This window comes from Elephantulus edwardii, unplaced genomic scaffold, assembly GCF_000299155.1.
Source record: "Elephantulus edwardii isolate Elephantulus edwardi_28Jun2011 unplaced genomic scaffold, EleEdw1.0 scaffold00193, whole genome shotgun sequence".
Classification (NCBI taxonomy): Eukaryota; Metazoa; Chordata; class Mammalia; order Macroscelidea; family Macroscelididae; genus Elephantulus; species Elephantulus edwardii.
The window spans coordinates 1196192-1207294 of NW_006399943.1; the positions used below are offsets into that span (position 1 = coordinate 1196192).

At 51.5% G+C, this 11103-nt stretch overlaps 1 pseudogene; it reads right to left on the reverse strand.

The window, feature by feature from the left end:
* Positions 1 to 11103, reverse strand: part of LOC102858699 — an 88701-nt pseudogene that overhangs the window by 23903 nt on the left and 53695 nt on the right.

Below are 11103 nucleotides of genomic sequence, written 5' to 3' on the forward strand. Positions count from 1 at the left end.
GATGGATGGAAGGAAGGAAAGAAGGATGGATGGATGGATGGATGGAGAGAGATTGTGGGCAGATGAGTGTAGAAGTAAATGAGTAGATGAATGGTTGGGAAAACGGCTATTGGATCAAGAAATGAATGGGAGGATGGATGAAAAAATGAGTGAGCATGTGGGTGGGCAGATAGATGAATGGTTGGGTAGTTGGGTGGGTGAACAACTGAATGGACAGGTGAGCGGGTGAGTATAAGGATGGATAGTTAATGAGAAGGAAGGAAAGATGGTGGGAAGAATCAAGAGGTGGTAGATAAGTGGAAGGGTAGCTGGATCAAGGGATTAACAGATGATTAGATGGGCGAGTGAATAGATAGATAGCAGGAAAGAAGGTAGGGATGGTGGAAAGGATGGAAAGCTGTGTGGCTGGGCAGATGGAAAGGTGGTTGGATTAGGAGACGGGTGAAGATGGTTGGGTTGATGGATGGATGAATAGGTGAACAGTGGGAAGGAGGGAGGGAGTGGTAGAGGGGATGGAGGGATTGGCAGATAGACAAACAGAAGGGGGTGTGCTGGTTCCCAGGCTCACCTCTCATGTCCTCGTTGTCCCTATTCCTAGATCCCACTCTGGCTCCACCACCCCGTCAGCCTTTCCCCTGTTTGGATGAGGGAATGGAAAAAGGAAGAGTGGTAGGAGAAAAGAAGCGTAGTAGGAAGAAAGAGAGAAGGCTGGGTGTGTAGATGTGAAGGTGCTTAGGTCCACTTGAATGTGTGGACAAAGTTTCAGATACCTGAACTGACTAATATCTAGACTAAAGCAAGGGTGAGTCCATGATCTCCTCCAGTCCTGTAGCGGACCAATGAGAAGAGATGATAGGTGCAATTTTCTTTTTGGTGGAGGGGACCTGGGTCTGGTATCTGAGCCCCATGTGGTCTTCCTCCTCCAGCCTGGTCCTGGCCCTCACATTGTTCATTCTATCTGGGGTCTTCCACCCGGCAGGTACCTCGCTCCACCGCAGATGGTCTGTGCCAGCGCTCCCTGGAGCCAGGTGCTTCTCAGAGGGGCGGGGATGGCACTACCAGCCCCCCCCCCCCCCCCGGGCTCCCTCTCTCACTGCTCCTGAGTGAAGTTCCCTTAATCACCTTTTAACGACATGCTTCCTGGCTTTCTTCAGCTGTTTCTTCAGCATCCTTTCACTGAGCTGCTTTTGGCTGAATGGGAATTTCCTGAGTAGGCGCCATCTCTTCCTGGATACTGGGTCTTGGGGACCCCCTGGCAAGACACAATGCCAGAACCCCTCCCCTTGACCTTTTCTTCAAGAAGATATTTGCACTGGGACCCCCTGTCTGCACCCCAGCTGGGCCCCAATGCCAACCCTCAGGCTGGGAGGGAGGGCGCCACGAGGTCTCGGCCAATATCTAGGTCTGGACTTAAGCTTGCTCTGCTGCTCCTCTGAGCCCACTGGGCTGGTTCTGGACCCCACACGGCACAGAGGAAAGGCTGATGGGGTGGGGGAGCAGGAGCGAGGCCTGGGAACAGGGGCAAGGAGGAAGCGTGAGGTGGACCTGGGAACAATGAGCAGCACACCTCCTCCTGCCCCAGGGAGTTGGGGACCCCAGTGTCCCAGGCTTTCCCAGACTCTGCAGTGGTTTTGAGGCTCCTCCCTGCACCAGATGGTGTGGGTCTGGGGCCCAAGTCACGAGGGATAGCCTACCTCCACACCTCCCTCTCCAGAAGGCAAAGTGGTTGTCTGGCTGCCCCATAGGTGTCTGCTGGGAGTGGGGGTCCGGCCCAGCCTGTCCCCTGTGGTGATCACCACCTACAGCTGCTCCACTTGCTTTTCTTCTCGGCTTCCTACTCAGCTTCTCCTCACCCTGAGTCTGGCCAGATGGCGGCTGGTCCCACAGCCCCAGCTCCTGGTGGGGGCAGATGGGCAGTGAGGAGAGGTGAGAGGTGGCCTGCCCTTGCTGTGCCACCACACAGCTCCCATGATGCACCTCCACCCTCAAGCCAGCCAGAGGACCGGTTGTGGGTGCAGGAAAGGGAAGAGAGATGGATGCTGGACCCATGGAAACCAGGTTCCTCAGAGCCAAAGCTTGGCTCATCTGATGGTCCCCAAAGTGCATTTGTCTAGGGGTGCTCCAGGCCTGACGCAGAAGGAAGGCCTTTGCGAGAGCTGGGTCTGAGGTGGACAGCCTGTCCTCTATCCATAGTCCAGGGGAGTTCACGTCCCTCCTGGGGTCTGAGTGAGCAGAGGCCGTATCCCCACATCTGTGCACGTGGCTGGCCAGTATACCTCAGGCACCAGCAGAAAGAAGAGAGCCTGAGAGAAGGGGGGCTCCTCATGGGGAGCTGGGAGAGGAAGATGTGAAATGGGGGAGCACAGAGTGATCTTCAAGCCCCTCTTCAGGTCACAATCCCTCCAGCCTTCCATGGGCAGGAAGTTGGATGAGAAGTGGTCTGCAGGCCATGAGGAGAAGGCAGGGTGACCTGGGGGCTCTGGATGTTGGACAGGGAATGGAGCAAGTGGGTGCAGGCAGCCAGTGTTCTTTCCCCAGAGGATACTGCCCCTGGGAGGGACCTCAGTCCAGGCCACACCCCGATGGAGCAGAGTTCCACATGGGACGGTTAAAGCGTGACACACTTCATTCCGAGGGACACACTAGCCACACTAGCAACAGGGACTTGATGGGGAGCCGAGGCCAGAGGTTCCCTCAGACTGCACCACCATGACGCCTCCGAGACAGGGAGGTCCCCGCTGTGTGGGCCCGGCTTTCTCATCTGGAGTATGGGCACAGGGCCTCTTGCTTTAATGAAAATGACCAGGAGTCAAAGGCCCGGGTTTGGTGACCCGACCCTGGGGACAGCGTGCCTGCAGAGTGGCACGATGGAAGAACAGCACTGCCAGCTGCAGCAGGTCACAGAGGACGAAGCCGTCCTTCTTCTCCACCCCGACGAGGTTGGGCAGCGAGAACGGCTTCTCTCCATGGACGCCGGCGTAGCGCTTTGTGGTCCAGGGGAGAAAGCCAAACTGCGCAAGGTACCTGACCACCACAGAGACCTAAGAAAGAAGGGAGAAGTCAAGTCACTGCCAGACTGTGACACACACACACACACACACACACACACACACACACTCACAAGGTGACCACCCCAAGGTTGTCATCTATGCAGTTATGTAGAGTCTCCGTATTTCCCACACATGCACACACCACACACACACTACACCTAGACAGACATGGGCTACATCCATGTGCAAACACATACACCGTGCACATCCATGTACCACATACATTTGTGAACACACTACCTATGTGTCACACACACACACACACACACACACACACACACACACACGACTGCCCAGGTAATGCTCATGAGTCTGAGTCGTGGGGACAGCCCATCACCCGTACAGGCTGAGAGGAAGAGTCCCCATCACTGGACAGGCTGAGAGGAAGACGGATGGGCAGCCCGGGGTGGACAGGTGAGGGCTGGTCCAGCAGCCGAGGTGCCCAGCCTCTTCTTTCTGTGAGTGATGACTCCCTTTCTAACTCCTCCTGACATCAGTCTCCCGCAAAGTCAAGTTGATGCGTGGCGGGGGGATGAAGGTGGCTCTCCCAGCCCGCCCTCTCACCAACCAACAGGTAGGAATTTTAAGAGATTATCTTTTTATGCTAAAAAAGGTTCTAAAATGGCTCTGGAAAGAGGAAAAGTCTCCATCCTCCTTCTCCTGAGAGGTATGGGGTGTAGGAAGAGAAGGCCCCCCTCCAAGTCCAGGAGGTGAGGGTCCAGCTGTGTGGCTGGGCAGATCCTCAGTGTTTACGGCAAGCTGACTGCATGGGAGCGCTCTGCTGTTAACCAAGACACCGGCAGTTTAAACTCCAACATCTGGAGATCAGAGTCCGTAAAGTTCACAGCCAAGAAGACTCCAGGGGCAGCTCTGTGGTTGCCGGAGGCCACTGCACGTCAGAATCCACGCCTCGGCTCCACACCCTTGGTGCGCTCTGTTTATGAGTAACTGCCAGCACTCATGGAGGGGCACGGATTCTTCCATACCTGGTATGCGCGTGTGACGCTGTAGTGGAGAAGGTTAGCGGTTCCAGTCCGCCCCCACCCCAACTTCACAGGGAGGTGATGATGGCGTCTCACGTGTGCTCGGGACGTTGTACCACAGGACGTGCAGCGGTGAGCTGAGCTGAGTGAAATACTTGGGGTTTGGGTTCTGTGACAGGTGTCCTGTCACCCCCCTTGGCACCCACCTCTGTGTAGTAGATGGCCACCATCCAAAACCGTGTGGAGGGTCTTGGCACAGAAAGCATGGCCCACAGAAAGGACAGGATGGGAAGAATCATGGAGGAGATGGAGGCCGAGAGCGTGTGGTTGAGAACAATCACAAAATAGCACAGCGTCTCCGATCTGGACTCCACCAGCTGGTAGAAGGCCAAGGCCAGCTTCACCAGGCGAGGCAGACGCTGGTAGAACCCGTCCGACTGCACCAGCTCCTCAGCCCTGTGTATCCTGCGAGGAGGAAGAGACACTGATGGGAGGTCAGGGATGGCTGGACCCCAGCGCTGCCTGGAGAAACCCCAACAGGGTAAGAAATCCCATTTCCCCAAACTCCACCATGGGAACAATTTTTCACTTTCCCAGGGCACTCAAGCGAGAGGTTTCCTACTTAACAGGCTCTCCCCAGACACATTTATAAAAACCAAAACACCACAACATGTGATTTGCAAAAACTGCAAATTCACGGTTCACAGTAAAGCATTTCCAAACAGGAAATAAAATTCAGAGGGCAAACGGCTTTGCCTCCTGGAGGGCCCAGCAAAGACTGTGTAACTTGGCCTGTGGTAGCGTATGCTGAACCTAAGGTGGCTTTCAACCTTTCTAAGCATGATATCCCTCTCCAAAGAGTAGCCTCTCCTAACAGCATGCCCACACTTGGAACCACAATCAACACCCTTGATGTCAGCAGTCAGGAGTCCAGGACATGTATTACACTGCAAAGTCTGTAGTCAGGGACCTCTCTAAATTACTGAGGAGCAATGATATGGTTTGAAGACTAAGGTGCACCTGCTTCAGGCCACGCATGGTCTTTTCAAAGGCTTGTTACATCTGAGAGCTATCCAGTGAATAATGACGCCTTTGAGCTGTGGTGTTGGAGAAAGGTACTGGATGGCCGCCAGAGAACAGAGATGTCTTGGAGATGGATGGCTAGAGCCCCCCTTGGAGGCAAGGACGGCAAAGCTCATTTCACGTACTTTGGACATGTCGCCAGGAGAAGCTGTTCCTTGGAGAGGGACATCACACTTGGAAAGGTGGAGAGTTTGCACAAGAAAGGAAGACCCTCAACCACATGGACTAACAGTGACCACAGCAATGGGCTCCATTGTGTCAAAGATGATGAGGACGGCCCAGGACAGGACAGGGCACAGTTCTCTTGTTGGTAGGGTTGCTATGGGTTCTACTTGACTTGATGACATCTCACAGTAACAACATGCCCAAACTATGTCAGATGAAGATTCATCATCCTTGCCTCTAACCTGTCCACCATGGGTGACACTGGTGGCATTTGAAATGCTGGTGGCATAGCTTTCAGCACCACAGCAACATGGAAGTCAACACAGTATGACACGAGGACAGGTCAGTGGTGGCATCTTCCGTTGCTTCATTTGCTTGTGGAAGTTGGACGACGAGTAAGAAGATTGGAGAAGAACTGATGCTTTTCAGCAGTGGTATTACGGAAGGAGGTTGGAGAATATATACCACAGGTTGCCTAAAGAAGTCCAGCCAGAGTGCTCCTTAGAGATAAGGGTGGTGAGACTGTCTCACGCACCTCGGGCACGTTGTCAGGGGAAGCCCGTTCCTGGAGAAAGCTTTACTGGAGGCATGTGTGTGTCAGTCAAGGGTGCCCACAGTCCCCCGTCTGTCCTGTTCTGCAGGGCCCCACAGAGACCTGGTCATGTCGCCTGGCTGCAGCTCTGGCCCCTGTGTCTCCCTGGCAGAGGTGGTTCTCAGGGCGCAGTCCACAGACACCCGTCTCCCCTGCAAAGACATTTCAGCTTTTATATGAAGCAAAAGCAAGGAAGAGAGAAGAAAACCAGGAGGAGGAGAGGGAAGGGTGTCAGGCTGACGGGGCGCTGATGTGCAACCCTGAAATGTGCGTCTCGGGACCAGGCAGGACCCTGGGCCACAGGTGACCATGGGTGACCATGGGTGACTACAGGTGACCACAGGTGACCATGGGTGATCATGGGTGACTACAGGTGACCATAGGTGACCACAAGCAATTATGGGTGATTATAGTTGATCACAGACAGCATAGGTGACCACAAGTGATCACAGGTGACCATGTGTGATCATGAGTGACTGCAGGTGACCATAGGTGACCACATGCAAATATGGGCGATTATAAGGTGAACACAGTGACCACAGGTGACCATGAGTGATCAGGGTAGCTAGTAGGCTGGGGTCTGGACACTCAGGAGGCTAAGAGACAGTGAGGCCAGCAGCAGCCAGCAGGGGCTAACTCCAGGTGCCCGTCCTCATCAATGCGGGGATCTCTCAGGGTTGTGGGAAAGAAATTGCTACTCAGGCTGGAGCCACGGCCAACCGCACCGGACTTGCCTCCGTGAGCACCCGCTGCCACCAAGCATGCCGTTCCACTCGCAGGGTGGCTGCCCTGGTGACGTGCTCTCCGCTCAGTGCCCGCAGGGCCTCGGTGACATCGTCCAGCAGCACCTTCCCTAGCACCCAGAGGAGCCGGGCCATGGCCATGAGCCCCTGGACAGTGCCGTCTGTGGGAAGAGACAGAGAAACACCCCGCTGTAACTGCCATGTCTGCTGGGTGAGACAAGAACAGGTAAGAGCAGCAGAGCTCTCGGCCGCCACGTTTCAACCTGCAGTGCTTCCCGGAAAACCAACCCCCGCTCATTCCTGCGCTGGCGGTTGTGAGCTGTACGGTTGGGGTTGACTCACAGCTGATCCCCCAGCAGGTTTTCAGAGGCAGAAATCACACGAGAGAAGGTTGCCCATCTTTCTCCCAGGGAGCAGCTGGTGGATTTGAACCGCATGCCTTTGGGTTGGTAGCACAATTCCTTACCCACTGGAGGGGACCTCAACTCACAGTGACCCTGTGTGAGCCAAACTGAACTATGGCCATGGGGTTCCTCTGAGCGGTGATCCCACAGAGACAGATCTCTGGGCCAGTCTTCCAAATAACCAACCTGCTGATCAGAGTCCAAAACAAACCCCGTGCACCACCCAGGAACCAGAGGTCATGTGCTGTCGCACTGCTCACACACTACACGCCACACATTGGTGCTTTATGCAAAGAGGGCGGAGTTAGTATTAGTGTTCTGACCACCGTCACCTGCTGTGCACATCCTGTTCCCTGTGCCCTGGATGAGGTAGGAGGAGAGCACAGTGTTAATACCAGTATTTACAGCTGCTATCTTGTATTGAGCACATTTTATACTCTCAGCAGTGGATATTACATGAGGAGAGTGTGATGTCTGCACTTTAACAACCATGTATACTGAGCAGAAAATTCCATTCCCGGGTGTCATCTGAGCAAAACGCGGTGCTAGTGTCTGTGCTAGAATCACTTCCTGGACCTTGTGAGAGGAGCACTACACGAGGAGGATAGAAGCTAAAGAAAATGAAATCACATCCACAAGGACCAAAACTTGACCTTGAGTTTGTCTCACCTGAATTTAAACATTTTCTCCAGAACAGGTTTGAGGCCTTAGATGCTAAGACCAGGTAAGCTGTGGAAGGATATCAAGAATATCATCCATGATGAGTGCAAAATGGTCATTACAAAGACAGAAGAGGAAAACAAGACCAGGATGGATGTCAGACGACACTCTGAATATCGCCCCAGAGCACCAAGAAGCCAAAGCCAAGGGAATTTGAAATCAGGACGTCAAGGAGCTGAACAGAAGATTTCAAAGGGCAGCTTGGGAAGACAAAGCAAAGTACCTTAACAAAATGTGCAAAGAGCTGGAGTCAGAGACTCAAAAGGGACAAACTCACTTGGCATTTCCTAGGCTGATGGAACTAATGAACAAATTCAAGCCTTGAGTTACAATACTTAAAGATGTTACGGGCAGAATATTGAATGATTCAGGAAGCATCAAAAGAAGATGGGAGGAGTATTCAGAGTCACTGTATCAAAAAGAATTGGCTGACACAGAAGAATTTAATGAAACAGCATATGACCAAGAGGCAATGGTGATGAAGGAGGAAATTCAAGCCATTCTGAAGGAACTGGAAAAAAAAAATAAGGCCCCAGGAACTGATGGCATACCAACTGACATATTTCAGCAAACTGATGCTGCCCTAGACATGGTCACCAGGTTATGCCAAGAAATCTGGAGGACAGCTACCTAGCCAGCTGACTGGAAGAGATCCATATTTATTCCCATTCCATAAAAGGGTGATCCCACAGAATGTGGAAATTATAAAACAATAACACTAATAACACACACAAGCAAAATCTTACTGAAGATCATCCAGAAATGACTGGAAGAGTTCATCAACAGAGAACTAGCAGATGTGTGGGCTAGGTTTAGAAGAGGCTTTGACACTAAGGACCATTGGCATCAATGTCAATGTCAGATGGATCTGTCTTGTAAGAGAGTATCAGAAGAATGTCTATCTGTGTTTCATCGACCACACAAAGGCATGTAACTGTGTGGATCACAACAAACTGTGGCTAATCTGAGAAGAATGGGAATCCCAGAATGCCTGATGGTGCTTATGGAAACCCATACTTGGACCAGGATACAGCCATCAGAACAGAGCAAGGGAACACTACATGACTCAAAATCAGGAAAGGAGTGCCTCAGGATACATCCTGTCTCCATAACTTTTCAGACTATATATGGAACAGATCATTCAGGAAGCTGGTCTTCATGAAGAGGAATGTGGCATCAGAATTGGAGGCAGACTTATCAACAACTTGACTTATGCAGATGATACAAGCTTGCTCGTTACAGCTGGGCAGGACTTGAAGCATCTTCTGCAGTCTTCCATGTAGATTGAAGCTCAACATCAAGAAAAGGAAGATTCTCACCACTGGGCAAACGGACACCACCATGACAGATCAAGAAGAGATTGAGTTTGTCAATAATCTCAGCTAGTTTGGGTCCACAATCAACAGTCTTGGAACCAGAACCCAGGAAATAAAAGGACAAATTAAATTAGGAAAGTCTGCTGTCAGGGACCTCTCCAGAGTACTGAAGTACAAAGATGCCATTCTACAGGCTACGGTGCACCTTATCCCGGCCATTTTCTTCATATTTATTTGCTGAGCATCAGAGAGCTGGACAATGAATAAGGATGACAGAAGAATTGATCCTTTTGAGTTGTGGTGCAGGAGAAGAATACTGAAAATATCAGGGACTGCCAAAAGAACAAACAGGTCTGTTCTGGAGAGGATGAAACCAACTTGCTCTCTGCAGGCAAGAATTTGGAAGCTCCGTCTGACATACGTAGGGTATGATGCCAAGAGGGACCGGTCCTCGGAGTAAGACATCATGCTTGAAAGGGTTTGGAGAAAGATACCACGCTTGAAAGGGTGGAGGGACAACACAGGAAAAGAAGACACTGCATGAGACGGATTGACCCAGTGATTGGTGTAGGTGTGTCAGAGACAGTGAGATTGGCTCAAGACAGGGCTGAGTTGATAGCTATTGTGCATAAGGTCACTATGAGTTGTACACAACTTGACGGCACATAAATACAACATGAGAATGTGGTGCTAATGGCTGTGTTACAGCTGCTACCATGTGCTGGGCACATACGACAGTCCCTGTACTAGATGTCACAGGAAGACAGCACGGCAGCGTTAATGTCTGTCGTAACCACCATTGCGAGCTGACCACATACTACACTCTCTGCAATGGACGTTATATGAGGAGGTGATGTTAATGCCTGTGTTCTATCTGCTGTCGTGTGCACCTCCTACATTGTCAGCAAAATTGATGTCTGTGTTATAACTGCGATTGCATGCTGAATACATACTTTACTCTCTACACTCGGCAGGTTTTGGTGGTGACACTTTAATCTCACTGTCATCCTCTGTTTCGGGCTTTTCATTTCCCACCTTGCTCACATAGACACTGTGGTCTCAGACGTTAACTGCTTGCTCAAGGTTACACGAGCCAGAGAGGGTGGAATCTCTGAGCTGACACTCTTTGCTCTGAAGCCTCCCTGAGGGAAGGCTGTCCAAATCCCTGAGGAGGAAGACCCGGGGTGAGCCTAGTTGAGCCTGAGGCTAAGTTGAACTCCAGACTTGACGAGTCACTAAGGACTATAGTCTTACAAGCTCGCCGTCCATACCAGGTCCATCTGAACTCCCTGCTCCAGCCTCCACCTCAGCTCTGCCCGTCACCAGCTTCTCACCCCCTAGAACAGATCAAAGAAAGAAAAGGTTCCAACTTCCATTGGAAAGGCCCATCTGTTTTTGTAAATGTTGGTGGCACCATGGTGAGAGTGCTTGTGTGTGTCAAAGGCAGGCATGCTGATGGGTCACGGGACTCGGGGTCTACCCTAAACACACCCCCTATGGTGAGCGTATCCTGGAAGCTCATTGGCACGTGGTGGGCATATTTTGAGGCAGTCACTGGTACACCACAGGCACCAATGTCACATTATTCCATAATAAACTTCATTCCAGATGCCAGAACGAGCAGGCTCCTCTAAAGAGGTGAGACTCTCATTCAGGTTGGCTCCTGCTTATAGTAAGGGCCTATAGGCACTTGGCAGATTATATATATTATAATTTACCTATGTCTGCGTCTGTCTGTCTGTCTCTATCTATCTATCTATCTATCTATCTATCTATCTATCTATCTATCTATCTATCTATCTATCAACTGTTGTGGACCAACAAGTTGGAACTAACCCATAACTGACCTTCCTATAGGTTTTCAGAAGCAGTAAATCACACAGGAGGAGACTGGCCAACCTTTCCTGCCAAGCAGCTGGTGGATTTGGATCATTTGTCTTTGGTATGGCAGTGTAGCTCCTTACCACTAAGCCACCAGAGCGTGCATGTGATCTCTCTCTCTCTCTCTCCTCTTCTCTCTCTCTCTCTCTCTCTCTCTCTCTCTCTC